General features: G+C 42.1%; 1 pseudogene; it reads left to right on the plus strand.

The window, feature by feature from the left end:
- Positions 1–9,323: 9,323 nt before the first annotated feature.
- Positions 9,324–23,482, plus strand: part of LOC124859607 — an 87,638-nt pseudogene continuing 73,479 nt past the window's right edge.

Here is a 23,482-nt window from a genome sequence, read left to right on the forward strand (position 1 = left end):
TGAAACCCTTAGCGTGAGTAAATGTCCAGCGTTCCTTCCTTGTTTGCCTGCCTGATCTTGATCTCGGTTTTGCATCTCAGATTTCTCTGTTCTGCCTTGCCCACATCAGATAACTCACTGGCTTAAGCTTTCTGGACAATGACCTTGCTTCTGCCTCGTGACAAAGTTGCCCTGCCTAACCCCTGGATCTGTCAGTCTGAATCTGCCTTCCCGTGCATGACTTCGTTTCTGCACCCTGGACCCAGATTCAAGCTTCTCCCTCGGATCCTGTTGCCCTTATCTGCTCCCACAGCTCTGACCCAGTTTCTGTCTCCTGACCACCAGAATCTGCTCAGTCACTGGGTTAATAAACCCAAGAATCTGTAGGACGCTTCCCAGCTGTGGCCCCGTCAACACTCGGAGGAACCTAAGATCAGCTTCCTGGTTCACTTACGGATTGTGAGAAGGTTAGTGGCTTTCTCTCTGAGTTTAACATTATTCTCAGTTTCCTGCTCAGCCACTAACCTACCTGTCTGCCTTCAGAGGCTCCTGAGCCTGCCGCTGGGGGTTTCCTGCCTAACAACATCCAGAGCTTTTAATAAACTTTTTGAATCTTACCTGTTGTGTCCAGCTGAAATTTTGGGCCCTCAGAGTTACTCGTTACACTGTTTTGCTAATTAGGTAACTTCTGGAGGGAATAAGTTGAGTTGTTGTTTTTTTTTTTTTTTGAGAGGTATTAGAGTAAAGAGGGCAAAATAAAAATGCCACATTTTTAAGTTTTAATTTGAAATTTCTTTTTATCATGTATCCTTTTCCATCTGCTTCAGAAATATACCTTTCTTTATGTTTACCTACAACATGCAGTCTGAATAAAATACATTGATGGTTGTGTTTGGAATTTTACAAAATATAAAAAGGTTCAAGGAGTTTAAAAACACAGACAAAAATTTAAAGGTTTTTTTATTGTCTAGGTGTCAGCCCTAAAGAGAGGAAACTAATGTGAAAGGGTCATAAAAAGTGTAATGTCAAACAAAGAGGTTGATGAGGGACGTATAAAAAGACATAAAACAAGGGCAGTAATGAGGAAGTCAATATTTGTTTTTAATTGAGATTAGAAGGTGAAACACAAAATTGCCCCTTGAGCAGCATGCTCAAATGTTAATTTATTCATGTCACATCATTAAGAATAACAGACATTTACTGAGAAAACATACAGATACTCAGGGTAGTGTCATATATGTGTTCTTTGAAAATCATCAAAACTTGCTGATTTACATTCATATTTTATAATAAATAATCAATTGCTTTTGGTTGGAGCTAATGTTTTTGACCATCAGGAGGCCTTTGTTTCTCAAGACCTTGTGTATATGTTAACACATGCAACTACTGCTTGATAGTTGTACATTTCTTGTTTTTTGCTATTTCAGACATTTCTGTTCAAGATTTATACTCTCCAATGTGACTTTTTAAACTACTCGAAAGAAAAGACCAGAATGATAAGGAAGGGTGCAATGACAGCATTAGCATTAGAGGAAAGCAACAGGAGTATTAAGTCTATTATTTCTATTGGCGAGGTCAAAATGAATAAGAGTTGCCGTCAAAGGGCGGAGAAGACTTCGCTATTATTCTCTGTCTGAAAAGTGACACTCGACTCTAAGTGTTCCGCCTCAAGACGGCCTTGGGAGGTTAGTAGCATGAATGTCAAAGTTGATTTCACACTCTGTAACTCTCTTCCTCATGTGATAGATGAGGCCGCTGTGAATGCATATATAAAGTGACACACACCAATATACACACATACCCATGTATGGACAGAGTGCGTTCATATACATGGAGACGTGCAAGAAAATACCTGTAAAAACACGCAGCAAATGCTCAAAACTCCCCTGATACACACAGCAGAAACATTAATAGAAGTGCAGCACACAGATTATCACATTATGACCAAGGTCAATGTGTACAACTTGCCGTTTCTATGTTCTCAAATAATTTAGGGGTAAACTAATTCATCTAAAAAACTGACACTAAATACATGAAAAGTTAAAACAAAAAACAGATTAATTTGTGTCACTTAAATTGCAAACCATGTTTTAGATTTCTGCAAAATATTTGCAAAAAATACATGAAATATGAAATATCACCTCCTATTCTGTGTTACTGTACCAGAAAATACAAAAGTAAGTTAAGTTAGTTTGCTAAAGGAGAGATTCAGGGAAGTTATAGGGAAAATAAATCACAGCCTTTTCAACTCTGAGGTTTTATATATCTCAACATAATAACAATCATTAGGTCTTTACCAGATTGTAAAATTATTGAAATATAACCTTAGGCTTTCATAGAGACCAAATAGAATTCCCAGTTTTAAAGGAATATTCCCCTATTAGCCAGATGTGTAATGTGACAGAAGAGCTCTAAGGAATTTGATGTTATGTTAAGAAAAAATATGCACCAAAAAACACCAAGTGCATCAATGAATGGATTAAAACATAAGATTTTCAGACAGTTCAACCCCAAAATATTAGAATTAATTATTTTAGTCTGTACTCCAACTTTTCTTTACTTTTCTTAACTTTCTTAACTTCACCATTTCCTATAAAAACACAGATACAGTCTAAGTAGAAAACCTGTTCGTAAAAAAAAAAACATGATTCAAATGCTTGGAGGACTGTCTTTAACAGCAAAAACAGCAAATACTTGACTTTCTGCATAACCTTTGAGCAGGGTAGGATTTTTGCTTTTGCACAGATGGCATCATATATCACTCTACTATGCCCTGATGTCAATTTGATGGCTGCTTGACAGTTCACATGGAGGGTTTGTGCTGATGCTGTTTTGCTTTTGGCAAGTATTTTGCTGTATATTATGGTCAAACACTTCTAATTTAACCTGATCTGGTCAATGAAAATTGTCCCAGAAGTCTTGTGAATCATTTAGAACTTTGTATGTCATATGGTGTGTTGTAATTATGAATATGAGAATATTATTTAATATTTAATATTAATATTTTAATATTTTATCAAATAATATTTCGGTCTGTTAAGAGTTGTCCTGTGAATACCACCCCAGTAAGGCGATGGTGTTAGGACAAAATAGAAAGGTGTGAGACGAGCTCTGACATTATTGAACAGCATAAACTCTGCACATATATGGAATTAATTCACACAATTTCTTAAAATACAAGAATTTATTAACAAAAATAAGTCAACTCAAAGTCAAACATGTTTCAATCAACACTCTTTACTATGCTAAAACAATCCAACTAAACTACCAAGCAGAATTAAAGAATAATGAAGACTAATGGGCTATGTACTATATAAACAAGTTGATTAAAGATGATTGGAAATCATGACCAAAAAGAGTGATGCAACATTACCATGCAATGTTTATGTTTGAGAACCAAGGATTATCTTGAAGAATCTGGAAGTGAAGTTAAGTTAGTCTTGGAACCAACTTAGGCAATAATCAGCAAACGTTTAGACAACCCTTCACAATGCAAGATCAGATAAAATATGATTTTAATGTTTTAAATAATGATCTGCTGAATAAAACCAACCTTCTGGATGGCCATTTCTCAACAGTGTCTAATTAGCTGCCTTTAGTTATTGAAATAATATTCGAATAAATATTATTAAGGGAGTATTTTGGAAAAGAGCCAAATCTTTCTGAAGAACTGGGCTTAATGGTGTTTACTTAATTATCAGATCTAGTAAATGATGTTCAGGGACTATTATTCACTAGCTTGAAAACAACAACCATTCTGTTGAATAGTCTTAGTGCTAGCATGCTATCTGTAGCAACCACGTGTTTTTACCGGTTAGCCGTTAAGCTAACAAAGAAGCGGATAGCTGAGCACCAGAATCAACACATACCTTTCAAAATACCAGGGTTAATAAAAGGGTTAAAATGCATAAGCGCGGACGGCGCGTTATGAGCAATGTTCTGTTTAAAATCACCCTTTAAATAAAGTTTATCTTAACCTTAACAAATACAAAGAACACAAACCAGCACGTGTGCTACAGATAGCCTGCTAGCACTAAGATAGCCGAGTTTCACACAAAGTTCATAAAATGAAAAACGTTTAGTTCATTTCATCCTAAATCTGTCTCTGCCCAAAACCTAACCTCTGACTATGATGAGGAAATGTTGTCCAAGGGTGAAGTTTGAAGGAGGTATCCACAGTCAACAAGCGGTTAGCTCGGTAGCTTCGGGGGTCAAGGGTCTTTCAGCTAACCCTTGAAAGACGGCTCGTTCTGTCCGTCAACCAGCTGTTTGTTACCGTAAACACGGTGGTTCAGGCCGTGGTCCTTCCTTCAGACTCGGCTTGTAGAAACAGCTTCTCTACTGGGGATTTCTCTGCGACACAGTTTTGCTTCTGCGGGGGCTTCGGAGAAAAAAGGTAAGCAACTCTTATACCTTAATTTCCCTGTTCATGAATGAAATCACCGGGTACACAAACAGTGCTCCACTCATACTTATCCTGTGCATATGATCGCGTGATCTTATGACACTCTTGGATCCAGTTTGAGTTTATGTCTTTTTGTCAGCAAAAGACATCAGCGCGCTGGGCCTCCCCTGACCAGTCCTTCTCGAAGGCCGTGTGGAAAGAGAAAGACTTGTGGGAAGGTGGGGGGGTTTATGCGGGCAGTGGCATCATGGGATGTCCTCTGCTACCCCCTTTCCCCCTTCTGAAGTTGTGCTGAAAGTCTGTTAAATGCAATTTATTTTGAAAGTTCCAGAAATGTCCGTACTGGAGTTTAATGTTGAAATCCATGGCTGTGGGTCCCAACAGGTGCTATATGCTTTATAAAGAGAATATATTTTTGTTCGATCTTTCTGTAGTTGTCTTGTGATGGACTTTAACATAGTTTTCGTCACTCTCTATAATGATGGACTTTGAATAGTAAACTATTGACCATATATTTTTTCCCACACTGATGAGCAGCAATCATTCCTCCTAAGATGATTCCTTTTCATGTATGTGGTCAGAAGATAAACAAACATAAAGAATACAAACCTAACGGGAACAACAATTGGACAAAAAGTAAATTGTGGATAAAGTAAAGACAGCTGATTGCAGAGTATTGTTAAGAGGTTATACTAATATATAAACATACATGCACACCTATCACTTGACAAAGGCTGTTTAACTGTCTTCATCATCAAACGACACTGAATTAAAATAATAATTTATTCTACAGTGTGTGCCTGAGACTGTCAAACTATAAAGCTGTTAAAAATTTATCTCCAAATCTTGTGTAAATTTGACACATGTACAGTTCATTTTCAGATTTAAATTTAAAATGATTTTCATTCAACCTAGTATGTTTGTTTTGCATAGCAAATGAGACAGGCATGTCTCAAACCATAATAAAACAATGTGGGTGTCATGATTTGCCTGTGTTTGGTTTTGAATTTGAGTTCTTAGTCTCTAGTCCTAGTTTTCTCTTATGTTCTTCTGTTGCTGTTATTTCATCTCGTTTAAATTCATCATTCCATTCTTGTGTTTAGATGACTTTCAGGGATTCCTGTGTTCGATGAGTTAGTTTGTATTTCCTTATACAGGTCCTTCTCAAAATATTAGCATATTGTGATAAAGTTAATTATTTTCCATAATGTCATGATGAAAATTTAACATTCATATATTTTAGATTCATTGCACACTAACTGAAATATTTCAGATCTTTTATTGTCTTAATACGGATGATTGTGGCATACATCTCATGAAAACCCAAAATTCCTATCTCACAAAATTAGCATATTTCATCCGACCAATAAAAGAAAAGTGTTTTTAATACAAAAAACGTCAACCTTCAAATAATCATGTACAGTTATGCAATCAATACTTGGTCGGGAATCCTATTGCAGAAATGACTGCTTCAATGCGTTGTGGCATGGAGGCAATCAGCCTGTGGCACTGCTGAGGTCTTATGGAGGCCCAGGATGTTTCGATAGCGGCCTTTAGCTCATCCAGAGTGTTGGGTCTTGAGTCTCTCAACATTCTCTTCACAATATCCCACAGATTCTCTATGGGGTTCAGGTCAGGAGAGTTGGCAGGCCAATTGAGCACAGTGATACCATGGTCAGTAAACCATTTATCAGTGGTTTTGGCACTGTGAGCAGGTGCCAGGTCATGCTGAAAATGAAATCTTCATATCCATAAAGCTTTTCAGCAGATGGAAGCATGAAGTGCTCCAAAATCTCCTGATAGCTAGTTGCATTGACCCTGCCCTTGATAAAACACAGTGGACCAACACCAGCAGCTGACACGGCACCCCAGACCATCACTGACTCTGGGTACTTGACACTGGACCTCTGGCATTTTGGCATTTCCTTCTGACCAGTCTTCCTCCAGACTCTGGCCCCTTGATTTCCGAATGACATGCAGAATTTGCTTTCATCCGAAAAAAGTACTTTGGACCACTGAGCAACAGTCCAGTGCTGCTTCTCTGTAGCCCAGGTCAGGCACTTCTTCCGCTGTTTCTGGTTCAAAAGTGGCTTGACCTGGGGAATGCGGCACCTGCAGCCCATTTCCTGCACACGCCTGTGCACGGTGGCTCTGGATGTTTCTACTCCAGACTCAGTCCACTGCTTCCGCAGGTCCCCCAAGGTCGGGAATCGGCCCTTCTCCACAGTCTTCCTCAGGGTCCGGTCACCTCTTCTCGTTGTGCAGCGTTTTCTGCCACACTTTTTCCTTCCCACAGACTTCCCACTGAGGTGCCTTGATACAGCACTCTGGGAACAGCCTATTCGTTCAGAAATTTATTTCTGTGTCTTACCCTCTTGCTTGAGGGTGTCAATAGTGGCCTTCTGGACAGCAGTCAGGTCGGCAGTCTTACCCATGATTGGGGTTTTGAGTGATGAACCAGGCTGGGAGTTTTAAAGGCCTCAGGAATCTTTTGCAGGTGTTTAGAGTTAACTCATTGATTCAGATGATTAGGTTCATAGCTCGTTTAGAGACCCTTTTAATGATATGCTAATTTTGTGAGATAGGAATTTTGGGTTTTCATGAGCTGTATGCCAAAATCATCCGTATTAAGACAATAAAATACCTGAAATATTTCAGTTAGTGTGCAATGAATCTAAAATATATGAATGTTAAATATTCATCATGACATTATGGAAAATAATGAACTTTATCACAATATGCTAATATTTTGAGAAGGACCTGTAGAGTAAATAGAGATCTTTAACCATATATGAAATATAATTTTTTATTTATTTTTATATTTACAATAAAGTTAACTGTTTTATTTAAATATAGGATGCAAACCACTCTTTCTGCACCAAATAAGGAAGCAGATTTGTCATTTAGACATTCAGTTGAAACGTTGTAATCCTCTCCAAGTAGATTTTTATTGCTTGAACTTGTACCTCTCACACATGCTCTTCGGAGCTCGACGGAGTTACCACGGATGTAGTAGGCGTTGCTTTTCACGGACTCAAGGAGGCGGTCTAGAACAGAAAGGGTACCTACAGGAGTTTCTGTTACCTCCCTGGAATCCCTGCTCATTTGTGTTAATCAATCACCCTTCTTCAGTTGCCGCCATCCTCTTCCACACCAGTTGCTCCTGATTCTGTCCTTGATTAGCTCCCTTATTTCATTTGTCCATTCTCCACTTCCCTCAGCATGTATGCTCCCTGGTTTTCTGTTCTCACCTCTTGGTTCTCCTGCTTGTTACCCACTGTTGTTCCTGTTTGTCCGTGCCTGTAACTACGAGCCTTATTTACAAGCCTGTGTTCAAAGACTTGGACTTTTTGTAAGCTTTTGCCTTTTACCGTTAACGACACACTATTCATCCTACCATGCCTCTTCCCCACTCTGCACTTTGATCTTACACAATTTCAGCATTTCTGACAGAAGAATCCAGTCATATGAACCAAGCAGAAGTTGATCAGCTGGATCCAGCAGCAGAAGGAAGAGATGAGGTCCATGTATGGGGAGGATGTAGAGATCCTGCCTTCTTCACTGTTGCTGGAGAATATTGAGTGGACCTTTTGGGGTTCCACGCTGAAGATTTCCCTGCCAGGTACCAGGCTACGATGATGAACCTCTTCTCCACCTCCGCCAGGTAGACCGCCCAGTTCAGGGCCAGGAACACCAGCATTTTCACCGGTACTCGCTGTTGGGTTCCATGTCTGAGGCTATGCTCTCCCTTTGCCTGGATCAGCACAGTTCTCCACCTTGGTCACAGCCTTCCCTGTCTCCACCATCTGATTAGATGTCTCCTGCTGTTTCCACCACTGCTCGGAGCAGACGGCATCGACTGGCTACCTCCGCTCCAAATTCCAGGAGTCAGGCTGACACATCCACTCCAGCTTCTGGGGATCCACACTCCTCAATGCTGCCTCCTCCTGTATCACCAGCTTCGTCCTCTTCTTGCTGTAAGCTACACCCTTGTAGAGACACACCTGACCCATTCCAGAAGGTCCAGCTGGCGCCTCCTGCATTTTCCCAGATGGCCAAGATGAAGTCTTCACTGTACTGAAGGTTCAGACAGGCGCCTCCTCACCTCTTTCGGAGGGTCTGGTCGACACCTTCCCACTTTGCCCGGTATCTCTGACTCCGCTTCCGGCTTGCAGCTTCCAATCAAGCTCCACGCTTTAGTTTTCCACTCGTCTCCAAGCCCAGGATTCTCCACTGCTCCTCCAGTGCCCTCCAGTGGGCTTCAGCAGGAGATAGCTGACTGTGGTTTCCCTGTGCAGCTTCCAGGAGCAGAGTTCGCTGCTTAACTGCACCAGAAAACCGTCTTATCTGCTGCTCTTGCATCACCACCTACATTTTTACTACTTTATCCCCAGCACTGACATCTATACTCCTGACACAGTCATCACCTTCCTCTACAGCATGTCTCCAGAGCGCTACAGCACAGCCAGCAGCATGTATCTAGAGCGCTACAGCACAGCCACCAGCATGTCTCCAGTACACTTCATCTTTGTCCACTGAGGGTCACGTTGACATGTCAGCTCCGTCCACTTAGGATCTGCTTGACACATCAGCCCCTTAAACTGAAGGTCAACGTGACGCTTCAGCTCCGTCCTCTGAGGATCAGCGTGACATATCAGTCTCTTCTGACCGGCCATCATCATCACCTTCATTGCTATCGTCTCCTGCTCCTGACCTTCATGATAAGGACATCCAGGTGGACCCGCCTCGTGTTCCTGATTGTCCACAACAACTCCACTGCAGGTCATCCGGGCTCCACCGCAGATCATCCGGGCTCCATCAAGGCCCCCAAACACCTGTTTCCAGAGCCTTGTCTAGGTTTCAACCGGAATCCACTGGTTCTTGCACCACTCTTCAGGGTCTTGCTGAGTATCCTCCTGGTGCTACCTTAAGCTCCACCATGGTTCCAAGTTCCCAGAGTGTCACAGTGGTTCCAAGCGTCCCGAGCTCCTCATTGGTCCCAAATCTGCAAAGCTCCTCAGTGGTCCCAAGTCTTCAGAGCGCCTCTGTGGCCAACCTCCAGAAAGGGTTCCCGGAGGTTCCTCTACGCTCTGTGGTCAATCTCCAGACAGGGTTCCCAGATGTTTGTCAGTGCTCCCTGGCTGACCTACAGACAGGATTCCCCGAGGGTCCTCTTCCCTCCATGGCCAACCTCCAGACAAGGTTCCCCAAGGGTCCTCCACACCTCTCAGCCGGCCACCAGACAGAGTTCTCTGAGGGTCCATCACGCCTCTGTCGGCCGACCTCCGGACAAGATTCTCAGAGCCCCCACCATGCTTCTTGGCCGGCCTCCAGACCAGGTTCTTCAAGGGTCCTTGACACGTCCAGACTCTACATTGCCAGCCACCAGGTACTTCTCAACCATCGTTGATCTCCTAGGTCCCTACTCCTTTATCGCCCACCTGACTGCCATCCTCCTGAACTCTGTGCCTCCTCGGGACAACCTCACGGCCATCCTCCTGAACTCTGTTCTTGCCCGGAATGACCTTACAGACATCTTCCTGAACTCTGTTCCTGCTGGGTATGACTTCCTGGCCATTCTCCTGAACTCTGTGTCTCACCAGGACATTTTCCTGGCTGCCATCCTGAACTCTGGTTTTTGTTTTGGTTCTTGCTCTCCTTCTGAGACCCCCTCTGCCCACTCTGTTTTTGGTTTTGGTTCTTGCCCTTCTTCTGAGGCCCCCTCCACCCGCCCTGTTCGGGCTGTTTTTTGTGTTGGTTCTTGCCCATCTTCTTTGGCCCCCTCCTGTGCTGTTTGGGCTGTTTTTTGTCTGGGTTCTTGCCCTTCTTCTGGGGCCCCCGCCCCCTCCGCCTGAACAAGGCAGGGTGGGGGGGTGGGGGTGGAATGTCATAATCTGCCTGTGTTTGGTTTTGATGTCTACTCATCTTTTCTTGTTACATTCTTCTGTTGCTGTTATTTCAGCTCATAGGTCTGATTTCTCTGATTTATGTTCTTTAATTAGTTTCATTGTTTTATTTATTTCTGTTCACTTAGATGTTTTCTGTTACCTCCTCTGGAATCCCTGCTCATTTGTGTTAATTAATCACCCTCCTTCAGTTGCATCATTTCTCTCCCACACCAGCTGCTCCTGATTTTCTCCTTGATTAGCACCCTTAGTTCATTGGTCCATTCTCCACTTCCCTCAGCATTTATGTTCTCTGCTTTTTTGTTCTTGCCACTGGATTCTCCTGCTTGTTACCCACTGTTGTTCCTGTTTGTCCATGTCTGTAACTACAAGCCTTATTTACAAGCCTGTGTTCAAGGACCTGGACTTTTTTGTAAGCTTTTGCCTTTTATTATTAAAGATGTACTATTCAGCTCACCATGCCACTTCCTTGCCCTGCACCTTGGTCCTACACAAGTCCAGCATTCTCTGACAGTAAGAGGATGTATCAGTTTTAAAAGAAAGTTTAAACCTGAATCTGGCAGGGTTTCAAATAATTTTAACAGTATTTGGGTAAATAAACTCTGAACATTCATTCTTAATTACCTGAAAGTGTAACTACACATGATGTAAAAGCATAACCCAACCCCAGGCAAATTTTGAAAAATGTGCAGTGCCAAGGGACACTGAGGGGCACGGCTAAGTATGGGGATAAGTGGAGGGGGTTACGCAGGGTTGTGGCCAGAAGGATGGCAGAAGGTGGCAGCTAGCTTAATTTAACAAATTGAAGCATGGAGAGTGAGCAGAGCGACGCTGATATTTTCGCAACAGATAGATCTTTTGAGGTGAAGGATTTTTCACCCCCATCATCACCAGAGGTTGAGGGAGGCCTTATGGAGCCCAGCAGGCCTGAGCCTTGTCAATTTGAGCCACTGGATCAAGGCGCTGACTCAGCAATGCCCGAAGCTGGTGCTGCCAAGGTAGTGGAGGATAGAATGAGTCCAGTTTCTGAGCAACAGCAAACTTTCAGAAAATTTACATTTACATGTCTATTTATATTATCTCAAGTAAAACATATGATCAAAGTGTCGAGGTAGGAAAACTTTACTGGCTGTCAGTTAACTCTTACATTACTCCTCACCTCTCATCGATTCTTTTTATTTGGCACCCCAAAGGACAATCCTCAGTCAGAGATCAGTTGTACGTTTCCACAAGTTTATAAAAACCAATCTGAATTTAGAGAGGGAGACACACACTTACACTGGTACCTGGAAACGTCTGTGTGCTGTCTCACTGGGGGTGCGCCACATTACATTTTATACCCCACGCTGCTATGCAGTACACATACACAATCATTCTGTCTGTGGAATTCTCCCCAGCAACAATATCAAAGAAACAGAGATACATTTCATCATTTAATTAAATAATTGTTTCCCACACGTCTTCAGGAATCTTCAGTGAGAGGAGAACCATGCCTCCCCAATTCACTGCCAGATTCTCACGATACAGACAGAAAATACCTGCAAGCTTTAATCTTGAATAATAAACACTCATTGTGTGACCACACTAGGAGCTACTGTTTAAGGATTTTTCTAACTCTCAAAAGCATAACTAAAAACTCCTAATAATAATCAATCTATAAGCAGCAAATCCCAAATATATCTTAGCTTTAGCTACTAATGATAAGGCATTTATATTTCCACAAAAGATATAAAGCATAAAACGCTATGATCAATGCTCGGGTGTGTGTCTGAGTGAGATGGTTTTATACCCGAACCCAGGGCTGTGACGTAGACATGTACCCAGGTGTACTGTTTGAACTAAAAGGAAAATTCAACTGCAATAGCCACCGTTCAACCAGAGTAGCACTAAGACTGTTTTAGGACAAATATTGCAGAATTAAACAAGTTTAAATAAAAATGAAAAAAAACTTGCACAGTAATGTAAAGATAGCACTCTTGAGACCCAATTTATACATTTTATCTGCAAAATCAAGTTGATTTAGGGTTTAGTACCACTTTAAGAAATTCCAATTAAGTTTTAGGGGACCTTAGTTTTGCTTTATTATTCATTGAAATGTACAGGTCCTTCTCAAAATATTAGCATATTGTGATAAAGTTCATTATTTTCCATAATGTAATGATGAAAATTTAACATTCATATATTTTAGATTCATTGCACACTAACTGAAATATTTCAGGTCTTTTATTGTCTTAATATGGATGATTTCGGCATACAGCTCATGAAAACCCAAAATTCCTATCTCACAAAATTAGCATATCATTAAAAGGGTCTCTAAACGAGCTATGAACCTAATCATCTGAATCAACGAGTTAACTCTAAACACTTGCAAAAGATTCCTGGGGCCTTTAAAACTCCCAGCCTGGTTCATCACTCAAAACCCCAATCATGGGTAAGACTGCCGACCTGACTGCTGTCCAGAAGGCCACTATTGACACCCTCAAGCAAGAGGGTAAGACACAGAAAGACATTTCTGAACGAATAGGCTGTTCCCAGAGTGCTGTATCAAGACACCTCAGTGAGAAGTCTGTGGGAAGGAAAAAGTGTGGCAGAAAACGCTGCACAACGAGAAGAGGTGACCGGACCCTGAGGAAGATTGTGGAGAAGGGCCGATTCCAGACCTTGGGGGACCTGCGGAAGCAGTGGACTGAGTCTGGAGTAGAAACATCCAGAGCCACCGTGCACAGGCGTGTGCAGGAAATGGGCTACAGGTGCCGCATTCCCCAGGTCAAGCCACTTTTGAACCAGAAACAGCGGCAGAAGCGCCTGACCTGGGCTACAGAGAAGCAGCACTGGACTGTTGCTCAGTGGTCCAAAGTACTTTTTTCGGATGAAAACAAATTCTGCATGTCATTCGGAAATCAAGGTGCCAGAGTCTGGAGGAAGACTGGGGAGAAGGAAATGCCAAAATGCCAGAAGTCCAGTGTCAAGTACCCACAGTCAGTGATGGTCTGGGGTGCTGTGTCAGCTGCTGGTGTTGGTCCACTGTGTTTTATCAAGGGCAGGGTCAATGCAGCTAGCTATCAGGAGATTTTGGAGCACTTCATGCTTCCATCTGCTGAAAAGCTTTATGGAGATGAAGATTTCATTTTTCAGCACGACCTGGCACCTGCTCACAGTGCCAAAACCACTGGTAAATGGTTTACTGACCATGGTATCACTGTGCTCAATTGGCCTGCCAACTCTCCTGACCTGAACCCCATAGAGAATCTGTGGGATATTGTGAAGAGAACGTTGAGAGACTCAAGACCCAACACTCTGGATGAGCTAAAGGCCGCTATCGAAGCATCCTGGGCCTCCATAAGACCTCAGCAGTGCCACAGGCTGATTGCCTCCATGTCACGCCGCATTGAAGCAGTCATTTCTGCAAAAGGATTCCCAACCAAGTATTGAGTGCATAACTGTACATGATTATTTGAAGGTTGACGTTTTTTGTATTAAAAACACTTTTCTTTTATTGGTCGGATGAAATATGCTAATTTTGTGAGATAGGAATTTTGGGTTTTCATGAGCTGTATGCCAAAATCATCCGTATTAAGACAATAAAAGACCTGAAATATTTCAGTTAGTGTGCAATGAATCTAAAATATATGAATGTTAAATTTTCCTCATTACATTATAGAAAATAAGGAACTTTATCACAATATGCTAATTTTTTGAGAAGGACCTGTAGTACTGTGATAACTGATAACTAGGTTAACTATTGATTCAATTTGTTACTAGATCCAATTTAATAACTCAGTTTCAATTTATACAAATATTTAAATAAACATATTTTATAATTGATTTGTTCAATGCAATTAGGGCTCATTGATTATGTCAATTAACGTAGCTTTCTCATTTAAAAAAAAATTGAGACTGATGAGAAAAATATTGTTTATTTTATGAGACAGATTTTTCATAAAAAATATAATTAAAATGTCCTGTCAATAGCTACATATAATGATTCACCATTTTGGCTTCTTGTCCTTATCTACAACAGCTTAACTAAAGGGATAGCCCTAGCCACCCTAAGTTTAAGCTTTTTCTAAAGGGAACGTTTAAGTCCAGTCATACAAGTAGACCAGATGTCTGCCTCACAGATACCTGGGAAGTGGTTCCACAGAGAGGAACCTGATGGTGGAAAGCACTTTCTCTCACTCTGTTTTACATACTCTACAGATACTCTGTTACAGTTCCCCAAATCTATACTAGATGTTCAAATAAACGTCCAATAACTTGGACTTTAACCACAGTGGTTTGTATTACCAGGATTCATGAAGAAAAGATGCATGTAGTTTAAAAAAGTAAAGATATTATTAACCTCAAAAACCAACATATGGCTAATCAACATATTTGGCAAAATGTTACCCTCTGCTGCTGACGGACTGTCACGCTATACATGTCAGGTCAGAAAGTACATTTTCTTTCAAATGTTTAAAGGACTGTGGACCAGTACACAATCTTCAACAGAATTTAGATCAAATCTTAAATGGGCAATGTGTCAATTGACACAGAAAAGGGTTTTCCATACCAAATGTTTTAACATGCTGACAATTTTAAATTAAAAAAGAAAAAGTATTGCTTGTTTATAACCAAACGTAAAATTGATTGCAGATTTCAGTCGCAGAAAATAGCATTCAAAACTTCTTTTAAATGTTTTCATTATTTCTCCTAAACTGAAAGCAGTGTTGGCCAAGACAGAATTGCCTTCTCCACATTCAACATCCTTGGGCACAGCTGAAGTTAAGTGCCCACACAACCAAAATGGCTTCTGGAGAACCATTGTAGAGTCAGCTGAGACAAAGATTGAGTTGTTTTGTCACAGTTTTAAAAAATCCTTTGGAGGAAGCAGAACAACATTCGTAACTTTCAAGGACGGTGGTGTGTGGATGTTTCACTGCCAGCTTGCGGTACAGTGGATAGACTAATGAAGATAAAAATTTTCTCTAATTTAGTTAAATTCACATACAGCCGGATATTTAAAACTCAACTGGACTCAGTGGGGTGTTTCAAAAGGGTGATGATATCAAACCCACATCTGAACTGATTCTAAATGAGGTTCATTGTTTTTAATTAAGTCTGTTCAAAAATCCAGCAAGAATTATGCCAGGAGATTGCTGGAAATCGAGGCTACATTTTGCACAAACTCACTAAAATCAGATTTGAAATCAGATTAGAAAAACTTTGCCAAGTCATTTGAGTCTTGATTTCAGCTGCAACATTCAGAAGGTAGGGTCAGATTCGGCATAAACAACATAAAGGCCCAAAATCAACAGTTCGGACAGCCGGGGGTGGTTGTGTAATGGTGTGGGATTATTTTATTTGTACTTTGGACCTGTTGGTACCAAGTGTGCATCGTTTAAACACCACAACCTACCTGAGTATTTTTGCTAGGTTTCCTAGGTTCAAAGCTATATGACTTATGGGTGTATCAATTTTAAGAAGCACTGAGATAAGAAGGATCATGAATCAATTAATGTTAATTTATCACATTATTCCGTAAAGAAAGCAAGACTTAGAAGAGTCTAAATGTAGCTCCTGGACAGTTTATGGTGAACACATAAGGTCACACTCGGCAACTTCTGCACCAAAGGGAAAATGAGTTAGAAAAGAGCCACACCATATACAGGCCACTCAAATCTAAAAGGATACATTTAAATAAAAGGTAACCATAAGGAACACAAGGAACCACATTACATGATTCCATCCAGTGTCCAGTGTGTGTGTGTGTCTTGTACAGGCACACTTTACCCGTCTTCTGATAACTACCTTCAGCAGGAGAATCCACCATGTCACTAAGATCAAATAATCTCAAACTAGTTTGGTGAACTTGACAATGGTTTCACTGTACCCTACTGCCTCCAAGAGCCCCTGTGCTATGTTGTGGAACTGAATAGTCAGATCATGGATGTGCAGCAGAAAAATGTGTCCCATTATTTGTTTGTCCATGATTCAAATAATGTAGGTCCACGTGTCGCTTTTGGCTAGTTGAACCTCTCAGTGAACCAGTTTCAGCTTCTTTCTTCTTGTAGTTCCTCTTTGCAGCCATTTCATACACATTTACAGAATGGAGCTAAAAAGCAATGCAGAAAAATAATGAGAAGCACTCAGGGCAAGCTACTTCCTGCTGACACAGAAAACATGGTCGCACTTGACATTTTCCAGGTGAGACAATTTATAAACTCTCTCAGCACAGATAATATCTCAGGCCTGTATCACGTCTTGGAGAAATGCTCTGTTCATTTTGCTGACTAAGGCCCATGATAGTGAGAGGCAAAAGCTGGTTTTGAAGATACATTAATTCTAATTCCTCCAGGAAACACCAGCATGCAGCCAGCATTTTAAACCCCAATTCACATGCTGCTTAAGGCAATCTGCAGAAAGTTACAGAATTATCCTTAGCCTAAAATCACATATATTAACAAGTGAGCTCGAGCATTTGGTCATGAAGAATGATGTAATTGGCAGCAATTGGAATTATTAAGTGCTGTGAAAAAGTATTTCCCTCCTAACCGATTTCTGGTTTTACTTCTTAGTCACACTAACATGTTTCTGATCATCAAACAACGTATGTTATTTGACAAACATAACCTGAGTGAATACAAAAAAGCCATTTTCAAACGATTATATTTTAAAATACAAGGTTAGTTTGAATAGGTTTGTTACCTCAATAATAATTTTGTTCTACCTTTGCTCTACCTTCTGCAATATCCTGTATTGTCCCTCCATATGGAAATTCAGGTCTACTAGCGCCAAAACAAAAAAAAAACAAGACAAGAGACTGTACAGTGAGGGAAAAATGACAACGTAATACAAATAATTTAAAAAGTACATGTTCATATATACTTTTGCATTAGAAATCAGCTAAAGACTAACAGCAAGGTGAGTGTCTGATCAAATCTGTTGAAGAACTAATTCAGATCATTCCCTCATCCTACTTCTCCTACAGCTTAGGAGTTTTATTTGTGACATGCAATTGTTTTCAGGCTCTGCCGAACCCCACTGATGTTGTTCTGTTGCAGTTGGTCCTCCATCTTCCTGTAGATGTTTTTTCCATCTCTGATCTTCCTTCTCATTTCCTTCTGTACAGCCCTCAGCTACTCCTTGTTTCCTGATGTAAAGGTTATCTTCTTCTCCTTGAGGAGAGCCTTAATTTTCAGGGTTGATCAAAGGCTTGATATGAAAGAAACACCATACCTTCATGAGGGGCACAGTGTTGTCCACACATAGGTTAATGTAGTTTGCGATGCAGTCTGTCTCAGGGCAAATACACCATTATCACAATAACACGTATAATCTCCTAGGGCAGTTAATACAACCTCATGCAAACAGCAACTCAATGTCCTTACTGCAGAGGCCTCTTGATAGGTAAATGCCCAGAGTCGCACCACGTATCATTCACAAACACAGCCAGATGCCCTCCTCTCTTCTTACTGCTCTCCTTGGGTCTGTTGGCCTGGAGTAAATGAAAACTGTCCACGTTTATAAGGTCTGGAATCGGTCCTTCTCCACAATCTTCCTCAGGGTCCGGTCACCTCTTCTCGTTGTGCAGCGTTTTCTGCCACACTTTTTCCTTCCCACAGACTTCTCACTGAGGTGTCTTGATACAGCACTCTGGGAACAGCCTATTCGTTCAGAAATTTATTTCTGTGTCTTACCCTCTTGCTTGAGGGTGTCAATAGTGGCCTTCTGGACAGCAGTCAGGTCGGCAGTCTTACCCATGATTGGGGTTTTGAGTGATGAACCAGGCTGGGAGTTTTAAAGGCCTCAGGAATCTTTTGCAAGAGTTAACTCGTTGATTCAGATGATTAGGTTCATAGCTCGTTTAGAGACCCTTTTAATAATATGCTAATTTTGTGAGATAGGAATTTTGGGTTTTCATGAGCTGTATGCCAAAATCATCCGTATTAAGACAATAAAAGACCTGAAATATTTCAGTTAGTGTGCAATGAATCTAAAATTTATGAATGTTAAATTTTCATCATGACATTATGGAAAATAATTAACTTTATCACAATATGCTAATATTTTGAGAAGGACCTTTAGGTAATTTAAAAGAAACTTGTCTCGGCTGGTTTTAGACTGAATGTAAATTATTGTCAATCAAACAAAAAAGGTTTAAAATTATTTTACTTTTTATTTTTGTTAGAAGCTGAATGAAGGACAAGGAGAAACGGCATTTAGACCTGATGAAAAACCATTTTGCTGAAGCAAATAATGACATGTTGAGGATTTTAGAAAATAACTTAATCTGAATTTTTGCTGACAAAAGGTTTTTCTTAAACTCAGAGATGTTTACTATGGGCCAGATAAATGTGCTTCTTTTGTCATCTACATAAATGACCTTTTTAAACGTTACATTCTCATCAAAGTGTTCCACTCCTGAGGCTCCATTGTCTTTATTCTATTTCAAAATCTGGCTAGAAGCTCACAGAGAAGGTTGCTACTGTTTTCTATCACAGACAGATCATTTAACTTCACCTGTAGCTCAGGTGAAAGTCCCTCATCATGACCCTGAAGATGCTCATTAGAGTGAACCTCCACCTCATGTCTTGCTGGGTGTATAAGTGATTAGCTGTAACTTACAATCAGCTCATCCTGAGTCAGCATTCATGTTTTACCGCTATCTTCTCCTGGGTTATACCGCTCGCGTCCACCTGTTTCTGAACACACACACCCACCAGGCTCCCACTCGCCAGTTGGCTCCGTGCTTGCTCTGAAATGCGCCTGTTTGAGGCGCTCAGTGTAACTTTTCAGGTAATGAAGGAGGCAGGTCGACCTGGAGTAAACTGCTGTTCTGGACTTCTCCGGAATGGAGTCCGTCTCTGGCTGTGCACGTAGTTGCGCAGCCAGAGACGGTGCTGCGAGTGCGCAAATAACAATTTTTTGTCTTCTCGTTTTAACTCATTGTCAGGTTAGGTGGAGCGGGACTTGATTATATGGAATACAATTGAAAAAATCTGATTGTTTTTAAATAAAAATGTGAAGTACAATACCATTTTGTGGCTGCATCTTTTTAATACTTCTAAATTTCTTCTATCAAGAAGTCCAGGGCTATTCAAAAAACATCCAGGGCTTCCACCCTGGAATCCCAGGTCTAACTGCGCGCATGTGTTCAAGAAACTAAAAGGATAAACAATGTTTAAATAACTCAAAGGATAAATGCATAAGTTTTTTTTTTATCTGGCAGGGGAACATAAAGTTTTTACTAAACCCAGATAAGGTCATAATGCTTGTTAGACAAAAAGTGAATCTAAATTTAGGTTTAACATAGCCCATCTGAGTGAATATTGGTATTATCTCACCAGGTTTGTATCACACGGAGCGCCATACAAATCTGCCTCAAATAATAGAGGTTATCTTTGGTGCCTATGGACTATTATCTACGATTTCCACGAATTTGTTCCAGGCCTCTTCTCTGTTTCTCACAGCACCTACCCTTCTCTCTTTCAGCTTCTCTGACCATCTTCCCTCTCCTCCCACTCCCATTTCTTTGGTCTACCCTATTACATCTGTCATTCATAAGCACAATGCCATTTTGCTTGTTTCAGTAATAGAGTAGTCCATTATGTGACTGTCCCTGTTTGTTGAGATGTTCCCACTCCACATTTTTTTCCTCCCTGCTTTTTGCTCACATAAGAATGAGTGGAGAAAGAGAGATGATTAAAAGGAGGAGAACAGCCTTGAGAAAGGACAGCTGGAGATAGAGAGGGGGCACAGAGATAAGGGCAATGTGAGAAAATCAGAGTGAAAGTGGGTCCTCTTGCATTGCTCCATCTTTCTGTATGTTTCTTCAGTTGATTGCCCCTATCAGACAGATTAAAGGAGGCTGGCTCTATGTCTTGCTCTGACTGTTCCATTAACACTGCAGCAATCTGATTTGCTTTTATTATGAACCACCGCATACTGTATCTTCAAAATGTTATTTCAGTTATTTCTTTTCTTTTACAGGTCGAGCATTCAAAAACTGTGGTATTCACAGCCTTTTATAGTCCCATGAAGAAGTATTTCTGGCTTCATTGGGTTCTCTTGTTTTTGCTTTTTTTCCACTCTTAAATGTTTCAAATCATTATACACATTTCAGTATCAGAGATACAACCAATCTAATTCTATATAAAAAAGTTAATGGTCCCTAAACCTTAAAACTGGTTGTTCCACCATTTCCAACAACTGCCATAAAGTTTTTATAATAACTGGGTGTGAATCATTCACATTTCTGTGGAGGAATTCTGATCCACTACTCTTGTAGAATTGTTTCAGTTCAAGTTTTTTTAAGCATAAACCGCTTGTTCAAGGTAATTCCACAACATCTTAATCAGATGTTAGTATTCTTACTGCAGAGTTTGACAAAGGTACTTCAACACCCAACACCTTCTTTTTGGGGGCATTGACAGTAAGATTTGTAGGTGTGCTTTGGAGGATTTACAGGTGGAAACGTTCAGACACTGAAATGAGACTGTATCTTCAGGGAAATTAGAATTAACCCAACAGCTCAGTCTTAGTCTCTTCATTTTAAAGTTATTCTTTTACCAGTGTTAAGGTTCATAACAGTACAATCAGAAAAACAGACTGAGAATAGCCTGTTTGAAAGGTTTCCTAGAGGAAACTAATCTCTCTAAGAAAAAAACACTGCACTATTGCTCATATTTGTGTAACTACATCTAAACAAAGCTTCTGAAACATGTTATATGGACCCACAAAATAAACTGTATAGATTCAGTAATAATGCCACATTTGGTATGTTGTGCCCCAGCTATGGGATGAAACATGTACTCGAACTGTACACCAAAAAAGAGACTGGTAAATACTCCCAATCCCAAAATGCATTGCATTAACCTATTTTAGTACAACCCAGGAAGGAGGAATTGCGGCTGGAATACCCATGATGTCATGGAGCCACTAACAAAACACTTCTCCCAGCCACACCTCTTTCTCATTACCTAGGGCAGCCCAGCTGATCGCATCAGGGAGATTATGCAGCATCTGAACGACTTTGAAACACACTGGTGAGTACGACTCTGCTACTTTAAATAATCCTTTCTTTGTTCACCTTTGCTTATCAATTCAATCCCCTTCGGATCTTCCTAATTCCTGTTCATCAGAACGGTTCATGTAAGAGGTAGTGTCTGGGCAGAGAAAATTAGTTTAGGATGAAACTATTTAAATATTGTTTATTTGATGGTGTTTTCTTTTGTTTGTGGTTCTAAAGTTGAATTATTCGAATGCTAAGAGACCACAAAGCCTGAGGTTACAAGCTAGATCGGTTTGGTTTTGAGGTTGATACAAACCTCCGGGAGAGCTTCGACCAGATCCCGGGGGATGTTGGAGACAGAGTCCGAGTGGACCATGTTCTCTGCATCTATTGTCGATGCTGCTGCCCATAGCTGCGGCCGTAAGGTCTGCGGTGCCTGTCGTGGCGGCAATCCCAGAACCCGGTGATGGACACCGGCAGTAAGGGATGCTGTTAAGCTGAAGAAGGAGTCCTATCGGCTGTGGTTGGCTTGTGGGACTCCTGAGGCGGCTGACGGGTACCGTGAGGCCAAGCGTGCTGCGGCCCGGGCTGTGGCAGAGGCAAAAACTAGGGCCTGGGAAGCGTTCGGTGAGGCCATGGAGAAGGACTACCGGTTGGCCTCGAAGCGATTCTGGCAAACCGTCCGGCGCCTCAGGAGGGGGAAGCAGTGCTTTGCCAACACTGTTTATAGTGGGGGCAGGAGACTGCTGACCTCGACTGAGGACATTATCGGGCGGTGGAAGGAGTACTTCGAGGATCTCCTCAATCCTGCCATCACGCATTCCGTGGTGGAAACAGAGGCTGGGGACTCGGCATTGGACTCTTTCATCACCCAGGCTGAAGTCACCGAGGTGGTTAAAAAGCTCCGCGGTGGCAAGGCTTCGGGGGTGGATGAGATCCGCCCTGAGTACCTCAAGTGTCTGGATGTTGTAGGGCTGTCATGGTTGACACGTCTCTTCAACATTGCGTGGCGGTTGGGGACAGTGCCTCTGGACTGGCAGACTGGGGTGGTGGTCCCCCTTTATAAGAAGGGGGACCGGAGGGTGTGTTCCAACTACAAGGGGATCACACTCCTCAGCCTCCCTGGTAAGGCCTACGCCAGGGTATTGGAGAGGAGAGTCCGACCGATAGTCGAACCTTGGCTTCAGGAGGAACAGTGTGGTTTTCGTCCCAGCCGTGGAACACTGGACCAGCTCTATACCCTCTACAGGGTGCTCGAGGGTTCATGGGAGTTTGCCCAACCGGTTCACATGTGTTTTGTGGACCTGGAGAAGGCATTCGACTGTGACCCTCGTGATGCCCTGTGGGGGGTGCTCCAGGAGTATGGAATCGGGGGCCCTTTATTAGGGGCCCTCCGGCCCTGTACGAGCGGAGCAGGAGTTTGGTCCGCATTGCCGGCACTAAGTCGGACCTGTTCCCAGTGCATGTTGGACTCCGGCAGGGCTGCCCTTTGTCGCCGGTCCTGTTCATAACTTTTATGGACAGGATTTCTAGACGCAGCCAAGGGCTGGAGGGGGTCTGGTTTGGGGACCAGTGGATTTCGTCTCTTCTTTTTGCGGATGACGTGGTCCTGCTGGCCCCCTCTAGCCAAGACCTACAGCATGCGCTGTGGCGGTTCGCAGCCGAGTGTGAAGCGGCTGGGATGAGGATCAGCTCCTCCAAGTCCGAGCCCATGGTACTCGACCGGAAATGGGTGGCTTGTCCTCTTCAGGTTGGAAGGGAGTTCCTGCCTCAAGTGGAGGAGTTTAAGTATCTCGGGGTCTTGTTCACGAGTGAGCGAAGAATGGAGCGGGAGATCGACAGACGGATCGGTGCGGCTGCCACAATAATGGGGGCGCTGTGCCGGTCCATTGTGGTGAAGAGAGAGCTGAGCCGAAAAGCAAAGCTCTCAATTTACTGGTCGGTCTACGTTCCTACCCTCACCTATGGCCATGAACTTTGGGTCATGACCGAAAGAACGAGATCACGGATACAAGCGGCTGAAATGAGCTTCCTCCGAAGGGTGGCCGGGCACTCCCTTAGAGATAGGGTGAGGAGCTCGGCCATCCGGGAGGAGCTCGGAGTAGAGCCGCTGCTCCTCCACATCGATAGGAGCCAGTTGAGGTGGCTTGGGCATCTATTCCGGATGCCTCCTGGACGCCTTCCTCGGGAGGTGTTCCA

Source organism: Girardinichthys multiradiatus, chromosome 22, assembly GCF_021462225.1.
Source record: "Girardinichthys multiradiatus isolate DD_20200921_A chromosome 22, DD_fGirMul_XY1, whole genome shotgun sequence".
NCBI classification, from domain to species: domain Eukaryota; kingdom Metazoa; phylum Chordata; class Actinopteri; order Cyprinodontiformes; family Goodeidae; genus Girardinichthys; species Girardinichthys multiradiatus.